Source organism: Rhincodon typus, chromosome 14 (genome assembly GCF_021869965.1).
Source record: "Rhincodon typus isolate 14 chromosome 14, sRhiTyp1.1, whole genome shotgun sequence".
NCBI classification, from domain to species: domain Eukaryota; kingdom Metazoa; phylum Chordata; class Chondrichthyes; order Orectolobiformes; family Rhincodontidae; genus Rhincodon; species Rhincodon typus.
The window spans coordinates 59140962-59149439 of NC_063345.1; the positions used below are offsets into that span (position 1 = coordinate 59140962).

Consider the following 8478-nt stretch of genomic DNA (forward strand, 5'->3'; position numbering starts at 1 on the left):
ACAGCCTCCTGTGCGGCACCTTGTCAAAGGCCTTCTTGAAGTCCAGGTAGATAACATTCATTGGCTCTCCTTGGTCTAACCTGCTCGTTACTTCCTCAAAGAATTCTAACAGATTTGTCAGGCAGGACCTCCCCTTGATAAAACCATGCTGACTTATTTTACCGTGCACTTCCAAGTATGCAGAAATCTCATCCTTCACAATGGACTCCAAAATCTTACCCACGACCAAGGTTAGACTAATCAGCCTGTAATTTTCAGTCTTTTGCCTTACTCCCTTTTTAAACAGGGGTGTCATATTAGTGATTTTCCTGTCCTCTGGGATCCTCCCTGACTCTAGCGATTCCTGAAAGATCACCACTAACACTTTAACTAGCTCCTTATCTGCCGTGTCTTTGCCACGCACTCAACTTATCTAAATCGCCTTGAGGCATCCTCCTTACATCTCCGTCCCACCCAGTTTTGTGGCATTGGCAAACGTGGAAATGTTGCATTTAGTTCCCTCATCCAGGTCATTTATATTTATCGTGAATAACTGGAGTCCACAAGCTCTGATCCTTGCAATATCTCATTGTCTTCCGCTCAAAAAAAATCCAATTATTCCCACCGTCAGCTTCCCATCAACTAATTCTTGATCTATGCCAACACAATGCCCACATGCTTTAATTTGCTCATTAACATCTTAAAAAGGACATTAGCAAAAGTCTTCTGAAAAGGCTGTATTTGCTGAAATCAAGGACCGTGCAGTATACTCGAGGGAGACATTGCACATACACTAGTGAATGAGATTTGTTCAAGTATTTCAATCATGCACCTATTTTCTGCACAGATTTTACTGGATATTGGGCTCCAGGAGAAGGGTGAGATTGCAACTTCAAGGAGGGGAGGCGGAGAAATCAGGGAAGGACAGAATAGGAGAAACCAATTCAAGTCTTCCACTCTACCCCCCACACCAAAAATTGGTCTGTCCCGTCTTCCCCGCACCCCGCCCCCCCCCACCCCCACCACGACCTCACGCATCCAGTCTTTTCCCCCTCCATGTCTGAGCGCCAACACCACCTCCCCACCCAACACCTGAAGCTCTGGAAGGATTTTTTCTACTGCTGGACCCCATTTCAATTTTGTAACTGTTCTGTGCTCCTGCACAATGCACACTTTGCGCAGGACACAACGATGTAAGGAATGCGGAACTGTGTGCCTGCACAATTCTGAGCGAGTATGCAGGTACAGTTTCAGTTTCAGCAAACACTGCCTTCTGAAAATCCAAATGCACCACACCCACCGGTTCTTCTTTGTCCAATCTTCGAGTTACATCTTCAAAATACTCCAGTAGATTTGTTAGATTTTTAAATGTTAATCTTGCCTAAATAAACAAAGGTACATCAGTATGCATAAAACCCATTCACTCTAAAGGCAGGCTTCAAAAATATTTTTGATGTAATTATTTATGTAGCCATGGTGATTTCAAGTCAATTAACTTCAGACACAGAAAACCCACTGGTGACCAACTCAAAAACAAGAAACCCACACACTCAACAAATAACGCTACAAATTATACATGTAAATCCCACATTTATATCACAATATAAATCAAAAGCAATAACCTGCACTGAAGTCAACAAATAGAGCAATCTGATTATCCAAGGCCTCAGTCAATCTCTGCAGACAGGCTAGGAATCTGTAGGCACAAGCTTGAACACACAGGATTTGAAGGTCCAATTCCATTTACCATTAGTGAACTTGAGAATATTTGCTGCTATTCCAGAGTCATAACAACACAGAAACAGACGCTTCAGTTCAACTTGTCCATGATGACCAAGTTTCCCAAACTAAACTAGTCCCGCTTGCCAGCATTTGGCCCATCTCCCTATAAACTTTTCCTATTCATGCACTTATCCAAATGTCTTTTAAAATGTTATAAATGTACCTGCATCCACCACTTCCTCTGGCAGTTCATTCCACATATGAACTACTTTGTGTGAAAAGGTTGCCCTCCGGTCCCTTTTAAATCTTTCTCTTCTCACCAAAAATATGTCCCGTAGTTTTAAAACCCCATCCCAAGGAAAAGATCTTTGCTATTCACCCTTGTTATGCCCCTCATGATTTTATAAACCTATACAAGGTCACCCCTCAACCTTGTACACTCCAGTGAAAAGAAGTCCCAGCCTATCCTTATAACTCAAACACTCCAGTCTGAGCAACATTGTAGTAAATCTTTTTTAAACCCTCTCCAATTAAATAATATTCTTTACATATAGCAAGGCAACCAGAAATGTACACAATACTTCAAAAGTGGCCTCACCAATGTTCTGTACAACCTCAACATGACGTCCTAATCCTATGCTTAATGGTTTGTGCAATGAAGGCAAGCGTTCTAAACACCTTTTTAACCACCCTGTCTACTTACAGCCTTCAAAGAACTATGTACCTGAATCTCTCTGCTCAACACTACCCAGGACCCTGTCATTAACTGTATAAGTCCTGCCCTTGTTTGCTTTATCAAAATGCAATACCTCACATTTATCCAAACTAAACTCCATCTGCCACTCCTCAGCCCGTTGGCCTAATTGATTCAGACCCCTTTGTAATTTTAGATAACCTTCTTTACTGACCACTACACCACCAATTTTGGTGTCATCCGCAACCTTACTAACTATGCCTCCTAAGTTCGCAGCCATATCATTCATATAAATGATGAATAAAAGTTGACCAGCATCGATCCCTGTGGAACACCACTGGTCACAGGCCTCTAGTGAGAAAAATAACCCTCTAAACACAACTCTGTCTCCTACCGTCAAGCCAATTTTGTATCCAATTGGCAAGCTGTCCCTGAATCCCATGTGATCTAACTGTACTAATTAGTTTACCATGCAGAACCTTGTCAAAGGCTTCCCTAAAGTCCATGTCGACAATGTCTACTGCTCTGACCTCAAACTTTTTGGTTACGTCCTCAAAAAAACTGCATTAAGTTTGAGAAACATGATTTCCCACACACAAAGCTGTGCTGACTACCCCTGATCAGTCCTTGCCTTTCCAAATGCATATAAATTCTAAGCCTCTGAAACCCCTCCAACAACTTACCTACCACTGATGCCAGACTCTCAGACTTCTCCTTACAGCCTTTCTTAAATAAAGGTCCAACATTAGCCACCCTCCAGCACCTCATCTGTGGCTGTAGATGATACAAATATTAAGCTAGGGGCCCCACAACTACTTCTCTAACTTCCAACAACATCCTGGGATACACTTGATCAGGTTCCAGAGATTTATTCACGTTCGCTTTTTTTTTTAAGACCTCCAGCATTTCCTCCTCTGTAATGTGGACTATTTCCTCGAGTTCCCTAGCCTTTATTTCTTTCTCCATAGTAAAAACTATTGCAAAATATTCATTTAATATCTCTCCCATCTTCCGTGATTCCACAGATAAATAAACTAATTGTATAAAACTGACGGAAAACTAATGGTTACTGGTATTTCTTTCAATCAGGTGGTTTGTCTATGTTATGAAGAAGTTTTGAGATCTACAGGTCAAGGCTACATGGTACAAGTTGGTTCCATGGTATCAAAACAAAAGTCAGATCGTGAACAAGTTAAACTTGTTTAAAATAAGCAAATAAAATTCTCAAATTTATTTTCTGGCTATTAGATCTCTCCATTGTTAACAATCAATAGGTAAGGAGATAGAAAAAGCAAAATACTGCAAACATTGAGGTTCGTGAAAAGAAATGACAAGAAACACTGAGCAGGTCGGCAAAACCTTTGCAGGAACAGGTCAATCAACTAATGCTTCAGGTTAAAGACTCTTCCTCAAACCTGGCAGCAAAAGGAACGGTTTCACAATGAGAGAAGGGTGATGATTAAATGGAATGTTTGGGCTGCTGTTCAAGAAAGAAGCAGTAAGCTCAATATCAGTTTGTTTGCCAACAGATTAAAATATAGAGAGGATCGTTCAAGTAGAAATCTGGACTTTTCAAGTGAATGAGAACATCAGAAGATTCATGGATGTGGATGCCGAAGGACAACTTTTTCCATGGATAGTAATTAAGTAACATTAAGCTCACCATGCAAGTTCAGCAGGAACAAACAACAAGAGTGAAGGCTCACTGCATCAACAGCAAGATTGATCAGGTTAATTTTTCTTCACCCCTAATGGACAGAAAGCTGAAATAAAGACTTCACAATTCTACATTTCCCTCTGACTATATACGGAAAAAAAATTCTCTAATACAAGGTGTTTTAATAAAATAGCTTCCTCTAGTTTGGGGTTAATAGTTTCTGTCAAATAAAAGTTCATTTGGATAAATTAAGAAGCCCCCTGTGCTAATTACTGCATAATTTCAGCACGACTCCCACACCTGCATCAATACATAGTTGGATGAATTACAAAGCAACTGGCTGACACACTTCAATTGCTGACTTATTTATGCTTGAGCAAGAAATGGAAAATAACTGAATCAACTCAAAATAAGATGGTCTCAAATTATCAATCTTGAAGCTAGTTTTTCAGTTGCTATCACAACATTCAACACCAAGATGCCAAGTTACCTCTTTTGCTTCCTCTTCCTTTCCCCCTTGATAACAATATAAGGTTTAAATGATAGCATTGAAAAGGTAGTAAATGTAACCGTACTAGTTGAGAATGGAAGAGGAGGGAGAGTGCAGAACTGCAGATGTTACTTTTGACACTGATTTGTGAGAAATATTAGAATTCATTACAAAGTATGTGATAACTGGACACTTAGAAAAGAATGGCAACATTAGGCAGAGTCAACATGGATTTAGGGAAGGGAAATCACATTTCACAAACTTGGAGTTTTTGAGGATGTTACTTGTACCATAGACAAAGAAGAACTATTGGAGACAATCTGCTAGATTTTCAGACGGCTTTTTATGAAGTCACATACGATAGGCTCGTAAATGTTATTAGAACACATGAATGCGTCTCCAAGCTAGACACTCTAAAATCAAGGGACATAATCGCAGAATAAGTGGTCGGACATTTAAGATTGGGGAATTTCCTCAGTTAGGTGTTGATGAATCTTTGGAATTCTCTACCCCAGAGAGCCTTGGAAACTCAGTCATTGAATATGTACAAGACAAAAACTGAGGTTTCTGGAGACAGACATTAAAGGATATAGATATCATGCAAGAAAGTGAAACTGAGGGAGAAGATCAGTCATGATCTAACAGAATGGTAGGAGGTACTCAATGAGTTATTCCTGTTTCCGTGTTCCTACATTACTGAGATAAGGATAAGTCAGTGTTGTGCAAATGGACTCTTTGAAAAAAAGAAATAAAATGCCGCATATTAGATTGATTGGCATAAGTGATTTCTATAAAATAAAAGGGGCAGCAGTGACATTGATACACAGTTGATTAAGGGATAGAAAAATGTGTACTGTGGTGAATGACTGTTTTGTGGACTGGACAGAGATATGCAATAGAGTTCTCAAGCTCTGAGCATTAGACCATAAGATCACAAGATATAGGAGCAGAATTAGTCCATTCAATCCATCGAGTCTGCCCTGCCATTCCATCATGGCTCATATGTTTCTCAACCCTATTCTACTGCCTTTTCCCCATAACTTTCAATCCTCTTACTAATCAAGAACATCTCTCCCTCTGTCTTAAATACCCTTAACGTCTTGGCCTCCACATCCTTTTGCAGCAATGGGTTCCACAGATTCACCACTCTCTAGCTCAATTTCCTACTCAGTATCAAGATAGTGCTATTTGTGATATAAATTAATGATTTTGGATACAGGGCACAATTTCAATATTGGAAGATGGCAATAAACTTGTAAGTGTAGTCATAATGAGGAGGGTAACAATAGAATTCACTGCCAGGCTTTTGAAATGCATGGTCAGATGACAAAATAAATTTATGCAGGTAAGAATTAGGCGATATATTCTCATAGGAAGAATAGAGAGAAAAAAAATGTATACTAACTTCCAACAATTTTAAAAAGACTACGAGAGAGACCGGAGGTGTATGCACACAAAACCTCTGATGATGAGAGGTCATATTAAAACGCAAAAGGAATCCTAGGTTTATAAATAGAAACAGTCCAAAAGCTAGGAAGGTAATGCTAAACCTGTGTTAAAAAAAAATCTAATTTGACTCACCAGCTGGCATATTAGGCCTAATTCTGAGCACTGCACTTTAGGAAGGAGCCAAGATCTACTACAACGGTTTTAGGGTTGAAGAGCTTCAATTGCATGAATAGACTGGAAAGGTTGGGGTTTGCCTCAGAGCAGAAGAGATTTGATAAAACATTTAACATTTTGAAGGGCTTAGAAAGTGTTTTCAATGTCTCAAGATTAAATAAGCAGAGCACACAAATGAGGTGAATTCCTGGCAAGAGTGTCATGGATTGGAATGAGGAGAGACCTTTTTTAAGTTAATGAGCAATCAGGATTCAGAATGCCCAGTTTTGATGGGGTGGTAGATAGAGACTCAGTAGTAGTGTACAAACAGGCCTTGGACAAATGTTTGAAAGTGAAAACATCAAAAATATGGAACAGACTTACTGACTGCTCTAATAAAAGGGCACAGACCTGATGGACGAAATGGCCTCTTTCTGAGCTGTGCAATTCTTTGATTCTGTGAAGTTAAGTAGTTCTAACTGTTGATGGGGTGCTACAACTGGCCTCAACATCTCTAGATTATGGTTAGTGCAGAAAAAAATTCCTGATCACCATATATAGTCAATATTGGCAAGGACACAGTAGTGATAATTAGGCAAGGGCGGGATGGTATTTGCATCAACAAATAGTATGACAGCCCTCAATATTTAGATTAACACGAAGGCCCCAATTTTTCTAATGCTCACATAATTAGGTCGGCAATAAGTTTGTTTCTTCTGAAAATGGGAATGTGGTCTATCTATTGTTTCTGAGGCAAGTCACTAAGCAATGATTCATTAAATTATCATTATGGTTCAGAAAGCCTACATTGTTTTTGAAAGCATTTCAGTTTTCAAGCTTTGCACATCCATTCACATCGGAGGTCAGAATCCCAAAACATCAGTAGTGAGCAGCAAAATTTAACTTCAAAGCAACCAACTGGTCTCTGCCAGGCACTCATTTTAATTCAAACGAGTTAGAAAGCAAACGTTTGACTACAATTCTCCTTATAGCAGGAAGAAAGAAAATTCCAACTTATGACTTACATAAAGTCACTGCCGCTGCATCACAAATTTCAAAGAATTGAATTTAAAGACAGGAACTGAATCAGTCAGGTTCTGCCAAAATGATGTAAAATATGATGAAAAATATGTACAGGAACTAAATGGGGTAAGTGAGCTCAGATACAAGCGCATTTGCTATAGAAGTTGCTTCACATGAAGGTGCCACAAAAGCTTTGCATGCTTATCAAACCTGATACACATTTATGAAGGAATCTTATCTTTTATCCATTTTCTCTGATTTTGTTAACTCACATTTACTGAAGTGGTGACTTCAGTTGGGGTAACTTATGGTTTGGTGCTCATGAGGTCTTCTTTTGATGATCAGACTGAACAGCAAATATTGAGTAGGTATTCTAACATCGAAACAATTAAACTTAGGTCCACAAATGATTTCTTTATTTGTATCCTGATCAGACAATGCACCTGTAAAACATTCCATCGACAACAAATAAAAACATACTGTTGAAATTTTTTTCTTTGCACTCCAGGACAGAAATCACATAAATACACAATTTTAACAGGGATGAAAATTTACACTGTATGAGAAGAGGGCGTTGATTGGTTAGCAAGTATACTCTGGTTGGTTGAGACACTGCAATGGAGAATGCACCAGGCAGTTAACTTGCAAGATTTGCTTAAATTCAAAGGCAATTCTAATTAGTCAAGGCATTTCTGGCAATTGATTAACCCAGGCTTTCTATGGAGAATGCACCAAGGAACCAATGTGCCTTTTTCAGCTAAGCAAAACCTTAGGTGACAATGTGTGAACAGCTGTTTTCGAAAGGACACAACCTTGCATATGAATATATGCAGTTTCTAGTCCATGCAAATGAGGTATATTGCGAGCCAGGAATCAAACTACGAGGGCTTAGTGTCAAATCAGTCTTTTAAATTATTGCAAGCAGCCAGGGCATTTTTTTCAACCAAAATAAATTGCCAAGAAGAATTAGAAAGGCACACCCTAAATCAAATGGATCTTCTCCCATCTTAATGAATCTTTGCATGCATTGTGTTTGAAGCAAAGGGAAATGGAACAATTCTTAACGATGAAACCCAGTTACCTCCCAAAGAGATATCTACTCAAGCATATACTGCCACAAACTCAGAAGAAACGCAACACTTGATAATATGTTTCAGAGATGGTAGGAACTGCAGATGCTGGAGAATCTGAGATAACAAGGTGTAGAGCTGGATGAACACAGCAGGCCAAGCAGCATCAGAGGAGCAGGAAGGCTGACGTTTCGGGCCTAGACCCTCCTTCAGAAATGGGGGAGGGGAAGGGTGTTCTGAA

At 39.4% G+C, this 8478-nt stretch overlaps 1 protein-coding gene across 5 annotated transcripts in view; it reads right to left on the bottom strand.

The window, feature by feature from the left end:
* LOC109913834 (fibronectin type-III domain-containing protein 3A-like) overlaps positions 1 to 8478 on the bottom strand; it is a 154197-nt gene that overhangs the window by 115511 nt on the left and 30208 nt on the right. The window contains exon 1 of one of the 5 annotated variants that reach the window (XM_048605068.1): positions 7440 to 7559. The exons of the other annotated variants lie outside the window; for them this stretch is intronic. The gene's annotated coding sequence lies outside the window, so the exon portion shown is untranslated. Of the gene's footprint in view, positions 1 to 7439; positions 7560 to 8478 lie in introns of those variants that run through there. 5 annotated transcript variants of the gene reach the window in all.